Source organism: Delphinapterus leucas, chromosome 14, assembly GCF_059928025.1.
Source record: "Delphinapterus leucas isolate spDelLeu-1000000601 "Yukka" chromosome 14, BTC_Dleu_Yukka2, whole genome shotgun sequence".
In the NCBI taxonomy this organism is placed as follows: Eukaryota; Metazoa; Chordata; class Mammalia; order Artiodactyla; family Monodontidae; genus Delphinapterus; species Delphinapterus leucas.
Window position 1 is genome coordinate 69,648,186 of NC_143142.1, and position 13,607 is coordinate 69,661,792.

Consider the following 13,607-nt stretch of genomic DNA (forward strand, 5'->3'; position numbering starts at 1 on the left):
GTAAATGTCTTTCTCTGTGTGACTTATTTCACTAAACATAATATTCTCTAAGTCCATCCACATTGCTGTAAACAGCAGAATTTCACTCTTTTTTATGGCTGAATAATATTCCATTTATAAATATATCTCACATCTTCTTTACCCATTTGTCTGTTGAGGGGCACTTTGGGCTGCTTCATGTCTTGGCTATTGGAAATAGTGCTGCTATGAACACTGGGGTGCATGTGTATCTTTTCAAATTAGTGTTTTCGTTTTTTCCAGATATATACCCAGGAGTGGAATTGCTGGATCATATGGTAGTTCTATTTTTAGTTTTTCTGAGGAACTTCAATAATGTTTTCCATAGAGGCTGCACCAATTCACATTCTCACCAACAGTGTACAAGGATTCCCTTTCTCTACATCTTCACCAACATTTGCTATTTGTAGACTTCTTGATAATAACCATTCTGACAGGTGTGAGCTGATATCTCATTATTGTTTTGATTTGTGTTTCTTCAATAATTAGCAATGTTGAGCATCTTTTCATGTGCCTATTAGCCACCTGTATGTCTTCTTTTGAAAAATGTCTGTTCAGGTCTTCTGCCCATTTTTTGATTGGGTTTTTTTTTTTTTCATATTGAGTCATATGACCTGTTTATATGTTTTGGACATTAACCCCTTGTCAGTCACATTATTTGAAAATATTTTCTTCCATTCCATAGGTTGTCTTTTCATTTTGTTCACTGTTTCCTTTGCTGTGTAAAAGCTTTTAAGTTTAATTAGATCTCCTTTGTTTATTTTTGTTTTTATTTCTTTTGCCTAAGGAGACTGATCCAAAAAACTACTGCTATGATCTATGTCAGAGTGTTCTGTACATATTCTCTTCTAGGAGTTTTATGATTTCAGGTCTTACATTTAGGTCTTTAAACCATTCTGAATTTATTTTGGTATATGTTGTGAAGGAATGTTCTAATCTCACTGTTTTACATGTAACTGCCCAGCTTTCCCAAAAGACTCTCTTCTTCACTCTTGCCTCCTTTGTCATAGATTAATTGACCATAGGCACAAGGGTTTATTCTGGGCTTGCTATTCTGTTCCATTGATCTATGTGTCTGTTTTTGTGCCAGTACCATGCTGTTTTGATAACTGTAGCTTTGTAGTATAGCCTGAAGTCAAGGAGCATGATCTTCCAGTTTTGTTCTTTTTTCTCAAGATGGATTTGGCAATTCAACGTCTTTTGTGGTCCCATATGAATTTTAGGATTATTTTCTCTAGTTCTGTCAAAAACCATGGGTATTTTGATAGGGATTGCATTAAATCTGTAGACACAGTCTTTGAGGTCCTAAGTACAGAGAGTGCCTCTTATTTCATACTAGATTCTAGTTTTATAAGAAAAAAGTTAGTGCTTATTTTGCTTGACCTAACATTTTTAAGACCTGTTAAAAAAAATAGACATAATGAAATAAGCAAAAGAAAAAATTATTTTCTTCTTGAAACTGACGTTTCCAATATTCTGATGGTTGCATGCAAAGAGAATAAAATTTGGTGACAGAAGAAAAGTCTTTTGTTTCATTAATGGCTCTTGTTGTGATATGGAATGGGAGGTACTTTCCAAAACATTTAAGGTGGATGGATACGTGTCACTCTTTCTGAACATTTTTCTGAACATTTTCCTGAACATTATGTCATCTTCCAGCATCTGACCCACTTTCTATGTTTGGAAAGTTCTACACCTACTGAGTCTTGGTGGAAGGCAAAGCCCCCTCCCTTTTCAGAAGCTGAAGCAGCAAGATACCACTTTCCCAGACTCCTCTGCAGCTAGGGCATGACCATATGACCTAGTCTCCACCAACCAGAGCACTTGTTACATACCATTATTTAGGGACAAATGATCGTGCAGAATCTTTTATGACAATAGGTAGAGGCAATGTTGGCAACCACACCCAGATATCAGGGCCTACAGTGGCTACATCCAGTGTCAAAACTATGACATTAGGAGAGTAAACTGTGGGGAACTCAGAAGTGATGTTAGACTGTCACTAAACCAGCGATCTGAAGTACTGCCTTTGGCTATGTAGCCCCAAGTCTGGTTCTTCAGCTATCCCAGCAATTCTATCTGTTCCCCCATCTTTTAACAATTCCTTTACTACTTAAATCAGCCATAGTAGATTTTTGTAACTTGTGTCCAGACCCCAAGAAAATGTTCTTGAGAGATCTGTGCTTTGAAAGCACCTGAAAATATATCAGTGTATCACACAGGGAAAGAAAAATTTCCTTCTGCAGTTGAACTGCGTTTTCCTTCAAAAGATAAAATAGAAAATGCAAGAATATTAAGTGATGAAGGAAAGCTGATTTAAAAATCATATGTATTACTCTTAAATACACTTTACTGTATATTTACTCAATCAGATTACGGTACATATATTGGGGTAACCTCATTTGCAGTCCCAGCAATTCCTTACCCAAGTAAGACTGTAGCCAACCAACACTACTGAGGAAATGAATGATAAGAGAAAAACAAAAGGAGATATGACATGCGACAGCTGGCAGCTGATCTACTGAGAGATAGCGTGATCAGTCCCATTAGTACCTAAATAATTGTGAGCTCTGTTTCACCTTACTCAAAGTTCCATACACTTAAAATTTCAAGAAAAGACATTAAAGACTAACGAATTAAAGATTATCTAATTTCCGTATTTTACACCTAGGAAACCAAGGCCTACAGAGGGCAAGTTAAAATTAAGTTTGCACAGCATGTTTCAGAAGCCCAAGAGCACACAGAAGATGCTCCCTGGGTAGAAACCATCTTGACTTAATTTAGTCCTCAATTCTTCTGATGGGCTATTGAATTTCTAAATTAAATTTTGTCTGTGTGTTTAGTATCCCATATGTGAAATTTTATCATCAGCCATATTGGTGATCTGCCACATTGGCCTCCCTGGTAAACAAGCCCTATTTATCTTGTGGTCACATTGAATACCTACAAGACTACACATTTTCTAACATAAACGAAATCCGTAGCGAGAAAGAAATTCTATTTATTTGCTTTATTCATCATAGCAACCTTTGAAGGGAATTATAGTTAAACAGGAAAAAAATATAGCCTAGTATAATCCTGCTGTATAACTGGATTAAGCCATAACTGGAAGTACGCATCCATCTCTCTGAGGAAAAATGTGGTGGGGATAGTTCTGGATTTGGTCACCCTTATCTCTTCTGGCTCAAAGAAACTGTTGTTGAGTTTTTGTCTCAAAGACGAATTTGTCTCATTTGTCTATTTTTGGTTTGATCATCTACCAAGGGAGGTATCTCTTTTATTAGGTGCTTTTATTATTGTTATTATTAACACACCTATTAGGTGAGTCTTAGTATTTCCACACTACAGGTAAGAATCTGAGATGCAGAGTTAATGTATCCAGGACTGGACAGTTGATAAGGTGGAGAGGAAGGATTTGAACTCCTCTCTAACCACAAAGTCCAGGTGCCTTCCACTACACTTGGCTACCTGCTTGCTCCTGAGACTACAATATATTAGACAGCAGCCTCTGAAAAATGACACGGTCCACAAGACAGCTCTAGGCAGAATCTGGGGCACCCAGAATGCTTTTCTCTCTCTATGTCTCTCTCTCTCTCTCTTCTTGGTACACAGGAAGTAGGGAGCAGTCTAAACATGCAAAGTACTTCTTCTCACAATGAGGCAGTAATTACTGGTTTGAAACACCAAAGTTAGATCAGACTAGAAAACTGAGAGAACAGGCAGGAAAGAGGGTATTGAGCTAGGAAGTCAACATGGAATGACTGTAATCCCACAAGTCTGAGACCACACTGAGCAGCCACTTGCAAAATAACTTGTACCAAAGGAGAACGCTGGTGATTCTGGGCTGAGTCTTGGTGAGCCTGCTGGGCTAGAGCCAACAACAGCTGTAGAGTTTTCTGGTCCCTTGGCACTGCTGCCAATTTGTGGATTAAATTTCCCATTATAATCAGCCAGTCAGATGTTGATACTGCTGTGATGATTCTATCTCAAACCTCATGTAAACTCTCCCCATCAAGGTTACCATGCTATAATAGTCAATTGCCTTATTCAAGGGCTTCCAAGCAAGTTTACGAATTTTAAGATTTTCCAAATCCTTCCCCAGATGCATTCATTGAGCCTCTTCGGCTGGATCATGATCAGATAAAGGTATGGCTTAATTTCTGAGCAAATGAGAATTGACTAAAAACAAGAAGTTCAAAGTCATTCACACCAGATTATCCAGGCTTATCCTGTTGCTGGGCTGTCACAGATGTTGATGCCTAAACACATGCCTTTTGCACTCAACATTCTGTGTATACTGGATGCAGGCTTCCATGTGCAGTCTTTTTTTACTTTACCTTTACTGGAGTAGAGTTGATTTACAATGTTGTGTTAGCTTCAGGTGTACAGCAGAGTGATTCAGTTATACATATACATATATTCATTCTTTTTCAGATTCTTTACCCATATAGTTTATTACAGAATACTGAGTAGAGTTCCCTGGGCTATACAGTAGGTCCTCATTGGTTATCTATTTTATATATAGTAGTGTGTGTATGTTAATCACAAGCTCCTAATTTATCCCTCCCCCCCCGTCCCACATTTCCCCTTTGGTAACCTTATCTTCAAAATCTGTGAGTCTGTTTCTGTTACTTAAATAAGTTCATTTGTATCATTTTTTAAAATTAGATTCCACATATGGGTGACATCATATGGTATTTGTCTTTCTCTTTCTGACTTACTTAGCTTAGTATGACAATCTCTACGTCCATCCATGTTGCTGCAAATAGTATTATTTCATTCTTTTTTATGGCTGTGTAATATTTCATTGTATATAAGTACCACTTCTTCTTTACGCATTCCTCTGTGAACGGACATTTAGGTTGCTTCCATGTCATGGCTATTGTAACTAGTGCTGTGATGAACACTGGGGTGCATGTATCTTTTTGAATTATGGTTTTCTCCGGATATATGCCCAGGAGTGGGATTGCTAGATCATATGGTAGTTCTACTTTTAGTTTTTTAGGAACCTCCATCCACATACATTCTTGAATTGATCAAGGCAGACCAGGAGTTCCAGGGAGTTAATATCCCTTGGAGTAACCCTCAGTCAGGGATAGATGGGCATCAGTACGGTAGTGCATGTAATGTGTGTTACCTATGCAGGACTATTAACAGTGCTTCCTTTCATTATCAGCAATTCATGCGCGACTTTACAAAAGGCAGTTTCAGGATAGTGGTAGAGGTGGAAACTAAACTGGAGTGTGAAGAGGAGATGAGAAAACTAAGTCAGCTTATATAGACAGGTGTTTTGAGAAGTTTGACTATGAAAGGGAACAGAATGGTGAGGCAGCTAGAGGACACTGGGGACAAGGAAGGCTTTTTCTGTATGTTCCAAGTATATAAAAATGAGAATTAACCTCTAGTGAGAACAAGATTGATGATAAAAAAGAGAAAGAGGAAAATTGTAGAACCAAAGTTCTTGGGGAAAAAGAATTCAATCTAGGGAAGCAATCGCCATTAGACAGAACTCTTCTGTCTGATACAGTAGGTGCAGAAGAACCATGATTTTGAGTTATAAATAATGTATACATTTTCTACCTTGTTTTTAATATCCTTTTTGATAGTTCTCAACACTGGTTGATCATTTAATGCTCAGGGCAATTGTTTTAATTAACATACAATAATGGCTCCTAAGAATGACTGTCATCCAGTTACAATAACTTAGGTCAGCATTACCAAAACTGTCAGCTACAGATTGCTAGCATCTCATGAACTGTTAGAAGTGCTCAGAGGCAAAAGAGATTCATGATCAAATAAACTTGGGAAACACTACATACTCTGTCTATTCTTAGATATCCACAAGGCTCTACAATATAGACCTTGGTTTAATTTTGTTTAACAAAGGATTTCCTCAGAATGAGAAGTGAGAGTTTACTCCAAAACATATTCCCTTATAAGTATCCACACATACTCATCTGTTAATTTTCACAGTATTCATGTAGCCTCAAAGTACCCAAACCAACGTGGAATCTGGAAGATCAATGTATTGCCTTCAATGCTTACCCACTTACTTTAGAGATCATTACCTCTAATTTACCCTAGAATTGATTTCTATGAATTCACTTTTCCTCCCAGAAAAATGCCTCTTTATTACTTTACTTTCTTTCTATACTTTAAACTGATTGCTGTTATTGACAAAATAATACAGGCAATGCTATAGTGACTCAACTTTTAGTAAGTTTTTTATGCAAATATTGTTCAAAGGTTTTAGAAAGTCTAAATATATTCTATTCGTATGTTCCCTTTTATCTACATCCATATTTAATTCTCTTGTAGAACTCTAGAAGATCAAAAAGCAGTCCCAATTTGAGGGGAAAAAAATTGCATTGCTGAAGAAAGAGCCAGAGGCTGTTCCTCCGAAGAGCTAGAAATAGTGGAATAAAATTAAATAGAAAATTTCTTCTCATGGCATATTCCCAACAACTTTGGACATGTTTTTGCAACTTGAGCCAGAAATGTGTTTGAACACGTTACATGAAAAAAAAGTGGTGGGAAAGAGAGAGAGAGAGAGAGTGAGAGAGAGGGAGGGAGAGAGGGAGGGAGGGAGGGAGGGAGGGAGGGAGGGAGGGAGGGAGGGAGGGAGGGAGGGAGGGAGGGAGAGAGAGAGAGAGAGAGGGACTTACTCTGGTGTGGATGATTTTATTGTATAAATATGAAAAGTTTCATGTCTCACCTTCCAAAATGTTTTCAGAGAAACTTAACTTTTATCAAATTTATATTACATACAACTTCTATCCAAAGTGCAAATAAGAGTTGATTTTTTAATACTGAGATGAAAGTTTAGATTATAATAGAAAATTAGTTACGAAGTATTTCAGGAAAATGAGTCCAAAACTTAAATGTTAGCAGAATAATAATCATTTCTAGGTAGCTGAGATCGTTACAGAACATTACATGACTTCCAACTCCTGGGTCCTTTTTGGAGCCAAAATATCCCATGGCAAACATACTGAGCTTTAAAATAAAAGAGGATCAATACACTTGAGTAAAATTCACCTTTGGGCAAGAAGCATCAGGGCAAAATTAAAATCTCAGAGCCGCTTTATCGAGTTAAACGTAGTCTGGGGGATATGGAGTTCACCTCCATTAATATCTATGTAAAGTCAAAATGCCTTTTTATTAAGAGCCAAGTCTAATTACCTATAATGCTTTTGCAATACCTTTGACTGAGTATGTCCAAGGACATGAAATTGAACAACTCACATGCCATGTTTATTAAACTGCTCCAGGATGATGTTAACAGAGGAGGACTGTCTATTCCCAAAAGATCACCTGAGAGGTCAAAAGACTACATCACAGGCTTTCATAATCAATCCCCATCACCATGTTTGCATATTGTCTAGGTTCATTTTGATAATCACTTACTGTTCTAAGTAAAGATGAGACAATAGAAGTCAATTTCACTGGTTCACACCAATCAGTAAGTGTGAAGTGATGACCTACTAACATGACAAAAAAAAGCAATACATAAAAATTATGTCCTTGAAATATAACTGATACCCATGAACACCAGCTGGCAAAAGCTCCTGCACACAGTAGGTACTCAAAATGTATTGATCTGAATGTGAAAAAATAGAAAATAATTTAATATGATACAAAATTTCATGTTAAAATACTTGGTACACACCAGTGGTTCTCAAAGGATGATCCCCAGACCAGCATTATCAGCACTGCTTGGGAACTTACTAGAAATGCAAATTCTCAGACCCCACTCCATAGCAAGTGGAATCTGAAACTCTGGACTGGGGCCCAGCAACTTGTGTTACAGTAAGCCCTTCAGGTGACTCTGATGCACATGAAGGTTTGAGAACCTCTGGTGTGGACGACAAATGCTAGTTGTTCTAGAGAGTCAGGGGATTGCTGAAGATGGAGCGACAAGGCAACGCGTCATCAAGGAAGCAGCAGGGTCAGACTTCCTACTCTCCCAGTGCAATCAAGATGATAAAAGAAAATTAATCACTGCTTGTTATAAGCAGTATGATTAAACACTGTGTTCATTGTGACCTCATCCAAATCAGAAGAAGGAGGGCCAATCGACCTAGATAAAGAAAACAACACAAGTCAAAGAACTCTTTGGGGGGACTGTTAAAGTATGGTCATGTTTGTGACGTAGAGTGCAAAATGGAACACGGAAGGGATGACTTTCTGGCAGAATTTGGCTGAGGCTAGCTAAAGGCTTACTAATAACAGGAAGATCACGCTTCTAAGCCCTCCTTATGGTTATATTGGGACCTTATGACTGGGATCTGGCCAACGTAATTGTAGGTTGCACGGATATTTGCCATATCCAAGCTTGAAAACAAAAACCGTGGTCCTGTCTCACCCCTTTCTGTGGTGATGGTGGAAAGACTGAGAGTGTCATCACCGCACTATGGTCAAAGCCTGGATCCCCACATCACTACTTGAAGGAACGCTGTCCAGGAGAGCTACCTAGGCAGATGTGGACCAGAAGCAGTGGTGAAAAACCATAAGCTCCTGAGATAGTGGACTTGTTTCCACAACATAGCCTAACCTACCCTGACTAACACACTCTAGAAGTCACCAAGGGATGGCAATGGCATGTTCATGATATTCAAGGGCAAAATTCAACAAAGCCAAAGAGAGTCAAGAAAAACTGCACTTTTCAAAGCAGTTGGACCAAGCAAATTCCCAGAGCCAGGGCACAGTCTTTCTAATTTGTGATTTGAACCAATGGCCCACTCTCCCCTTCATTTACAACTAGAATTCAATAGATATACACAATGAGTTCTTCCCATCCAGACAAGCAACACTCAAGAATCCTACCTCCCTCTAAAGAGACTCAGCCTTCTCGTGAGCCGCGGCTATGAGCACAGACCCCAGAGACAGGCATGGGACGCTAAGGCTGCTGCTGCCGCCACCAAGGGGCCTGTGTGCGAGCACAGGTCACTATCCACATCCCCCTTCCGGGGAGCCTGTGCAGCCCACCACTGCTGGGGTCCCACGATCCAGGGACAACTTCCCCGGGAGAACGCACGGCGCGCCTCGGGCTGCTGCAACGTCACGCTGGCCTCTGCCGCCGCAGGCTCGCCCCGCACTCCGTACCCCTCCCTCCCCCCGGCCTGAGTGAGCCAGAGCCCCCGAATCAGCGGTTTCTTTAACCCCGTCCTGTCTGAGCGAAGAACAGACGCCCTCAGGCGACCTACACGCAGAGGCGGGGCCAAACCCAAAGCTGAACCCCGGGAAATGTGCGAACAAAGAAGAGAAAGGGAAATCCCTCCCAGCAGCCTCAGGAGCAGCGGATTAAAGCTCCACATTCAACTTGATGTACGCTGCATCTGTGGAATGCCTGAATAGACAACGGATCATCCCAAATTGAAGAGGTGGACATTGGGAGCAACGATGTATATTTTTTTCCCCTTTTTCTTTTTGTGAGTATGTGTATGCTTCTCTGTGTGATTCTGTCTGTATAGTTTTGCTTTTACCATTTGTCCTAGGGTTCTGTCCCTTTTTTTTTCACTTATTACTTAAAAAATATTCTTTTTCTTAATACTTATTTTTTATTTTAATAACTTTATTTTATTTTATCTTCTTCTTTCTTTCTTTTCTCCCTTTTATTCTGAGCCGTGTGGATGACAGACTCTTGGTTGTCCAGACAGGCATCAGGGTTGTGCCTCTGAGGTGGGAGAGCCAAGTTCAGGACATTGGTCCACCAGAGACCTCCCAGCTCCATGTGATATCAAACGGCGAAAATCTCCCAGAGAGCTCCATCTCGACGCCAAGACCCAGCTCCACTCAGTGACCAGCAAGCAACGGTGCAGGACACCCTATGCCGAACAACTAGCAAGACAGGAACACAACCCCATCCATTAGCACAGAGGCTGCCTAAAAATCATAATAATGCCACAGACACCCAAAAACACACCACCAGATGTGGACCTGCCCACCAGATGTGGACCTGCCCACCAGAAAGACAAGATCCAGCCTCATCCACCAGAACACAGGCACTAGTCCCTCCACCAGGAAGCTTACACAACCCACTGAACCAACCTTAGCCACTGTAGACAGATACCAAAAACAATAGGAACTACAAACCTGCAGGCTGTGAAAAGGAGAACCCAAACAAAGTAAGTTAAGCAGAATGAGAACACAGAAAAACACACAGCACATGAAGGAGCAAGGTAAAAACCCACCAGACCTAACAAATGAAGAGGAAATAGGCAGTCTACCTGAAAAAGAATTCACAATAATCATAGCAAAGATGATCCAAAATCTTGGAAATAGAATACAGAAAACACAAGAAACATTTAACAAGGACCTAGAAGAACTAAAGAGCAAACAAACAGTGATGAACAACAAAATAAATGAAATTAAAACTTCTCTAGAAGGGATCAATAGCTGAAAAACTGAGGCAGAAGAATGGATAAGTAACCTGGAAGATAAAATAGTGGAAATAACTACTACAGAGCAGAAAAAGAAAAAAGAATGAAAAGAACTGAGGACAGTCTCAGAGACCTCTGGGACAACATTAAATGCACCAACATTCGAATTATAGGTGTCCCAGAAGAAGAAGAGAAAAAGAAAGGGACTGAGAAAATATTTGAAGAGATTATAGTTGAAAACTTCCCTAATATGAGAAAGGAAATACTTAAGTCCAATAAGGACAGAGAGTCCCATACAGGATAAATTCAAAGAGAAACATGCCAAGACACATACTAATCAAACTTTCAAAAATTAAATACAAAGAAAAAATATTAAGAGCAGCAAGGGAAAAACAACAAGTAACATATAAGGGAATCCCCATAAGGTTTACAGCTGATCTTTCAGCAGAAACTCTGCAAGCCAGAAGAGAGTGACAGGACATATTTAAAGGGATGGAAGAGAAAAACCTACAACCACGATTACTCTACCCAGCAAGGATCTCATGCAGATTTGATGGAGAAATTAAAACCTTTACAGACAAGCAAAAGCTAAGAGGATTCAGTGCCACCAAACCACCTTCACAACAAATGCTAAAGGAACTTCTCTAGGCAGGAAACACAAGAGAAGGAAAACACCTACAATAATAACCCCAAAACAATTAAGAAAATGGTAATAGGAACATACATATCAATAAGTACCTTAAATGTAAATGGATTAAATACTCCAACCAAAAGATACAGACTGGCTGAATGTATACAAAAACAAGACCCATATATATGCTGTCTAGAAGAGACCCACTTCAGCCCTAGGGACACATACAGACTGAAAGTGAAGGGGATGGAGAAAGATATTCCATGCAAATGCAAATCAAAAGCAAGCTAGAGTAGCAATTCTCATATCAGACAAAATAGACTTTAAAACAAAGACTACTACAAGACACAAAGAAGGACACTACCTAATGATGAAGGGATCAATCCAACAAGAAGATATAACAATTGTAAATATTTATGCACCCAACATAGGAGCACCTCAATACATAAGGCATATATTAAGAGCCATAAAAGGGGAAATCGACAGTAACACAATCAGAGTATGTGACTTTAACACCACACTTTCACCAATGGACAGATCATCCAAAATGAAAATAAATAAGGAAAAACAGGCTTTAAATGATACATTAAATAGATGGACTTAATTGACGTTTATAGGACATTCCATCCAAAAACAACAGAATACACATTCTTCTCAAGTGCTCATGGAATATTCTCCAGGAGAGATCATATCTTGGGTCACAAATCAAGCCTTGGTAAAATTAAGAAAACTGAAATCGTATGAAGTATCTTTTCTGACCACAATGCTTTGAGACTAGATAACAATTACAGGAAAAAATCTGTACAACATACAAATACATGGAGGCTAAACAACACACTACTTAATAACCAAGAGATCACTGAAGAAATCAAAGAAGAAATCAAAAAATACCTAGAAACAAATGACAATGAAAACACAAGGACCCAAAACCTATGGGATGCAGCAAAAGCAGTTCTAAGAGGGAAGTTTATAGCTATACAAGCCTACCTTAAGAAACAAGAAACATCTCAAATAAACAACCTAACCTTACACCTAAAGCAATTAAAGAAAGAAGAACAAAAAAATCCCCAAAGTTAGCAGACGGAAAGAAATCATAAAGATCAGATCAGAAATAAGTGAAAAAGAAATGAAGAAAATGATAGCAAAGATCAATAAAACTAAAAGCTGGTTGTTTGAGAAGATAAACAAAATTGATAAACCATTAGCCAGACTTACCAAGAAAAGAAGGGAGAAGACTCAAATCAATAGAATTAGAAATGAAAAAGAAGAAGTTACAACTGACACTGCAGAAATACAAAGGATCACGAGGGATTACTACAAGCAACTCTATGCCAATAAAATGGACAACCTGGAAGAAATGGAAAATTCTTAGAAATGCACAACCTTCCGAGACTGAACCAGGAAGAAATAGAAAACATGAACAGGCCAATCACAAGCACTGAAATTGAAACTGTGATTACAGATCTTCCAAGAAACAAAAGTCCAGGACCAGATGGCTTCACAGGTGAATTCTATCAAACATTTAGAAAAGAGCTAACACCTATCCCTCTCAAACTCTTCCAAAATATAGCAGAGGGAGGAAAACTCCCTAACTCATTCTATGAGGCCACCATCACCCTGATACCGAAACCAGACAAAGATGTCACAAAGAAAGAAAACTACAGGCCAATATCACTGATGAACATAGATGCAAAAATCCTCAACAAAAACTAGCAAACAGATTCCAACACCACATTAAAAGGATCATACACCATGATCAAGTGGGGTTTATCCCAGGAATGCAAGGATTCTTCAATACAGGCAAATCAATCAACGTGATACACCATACTAACAAATTGAAGGAGAAAAACCATATGATCATCTCAATAGACGCAGAGAAAGCTTTTGACAAAATTCAACACCCATTTATGATAAAAAAAACCCTCCAGAAAGTAGGCATAGAGGGAACTTTCAACATAATAAAAGCCATACATGACAAAACCACAGCCAACATCGTTCTCAATGGTGAAAAACTGAAACCATTTCCACTAAGATCAGGAATAAGACAAGGTTGCCCACTCTCACCACTATTATTCAACACAGCTTTGGAAGTTTTAGCCACAGCCATCGGAGAAGAAAAAGAAATAAAAGGAATCCAAATTGGAAAAGAAGAAGTAAAGCTGTCACTGTCTGCAGATGACATGATACGATACGTAGAGAATCCTAAAGATGCTACCAGAAAACTACTAGAGCTAATCAATGAATTTGGTAAAGTTCCAGGATACAAAATTAATGCACAGAAATCGCTTGCATTCCTATACACTAATGATGAAAAATCTGAACGTGAAATTAAGAAAACACTCCCATTTACCACTGCAACAATAAGAATAAAATATCCATGAATAAACCTACCTAAGGAGACAAAAGACCTGTATGCAGAAAATTATAAGACACTGATGAAAGAAATTAAAGATGATACAAACAGATTCAGAGATATACCATGTTCCTTGATTGGAAGAATCAACATTTTGAAAATGACTCTACTACCCAAAGCAATCTACAGATTCAATGCAATCCCTTCAACCTACCAGTGGCAT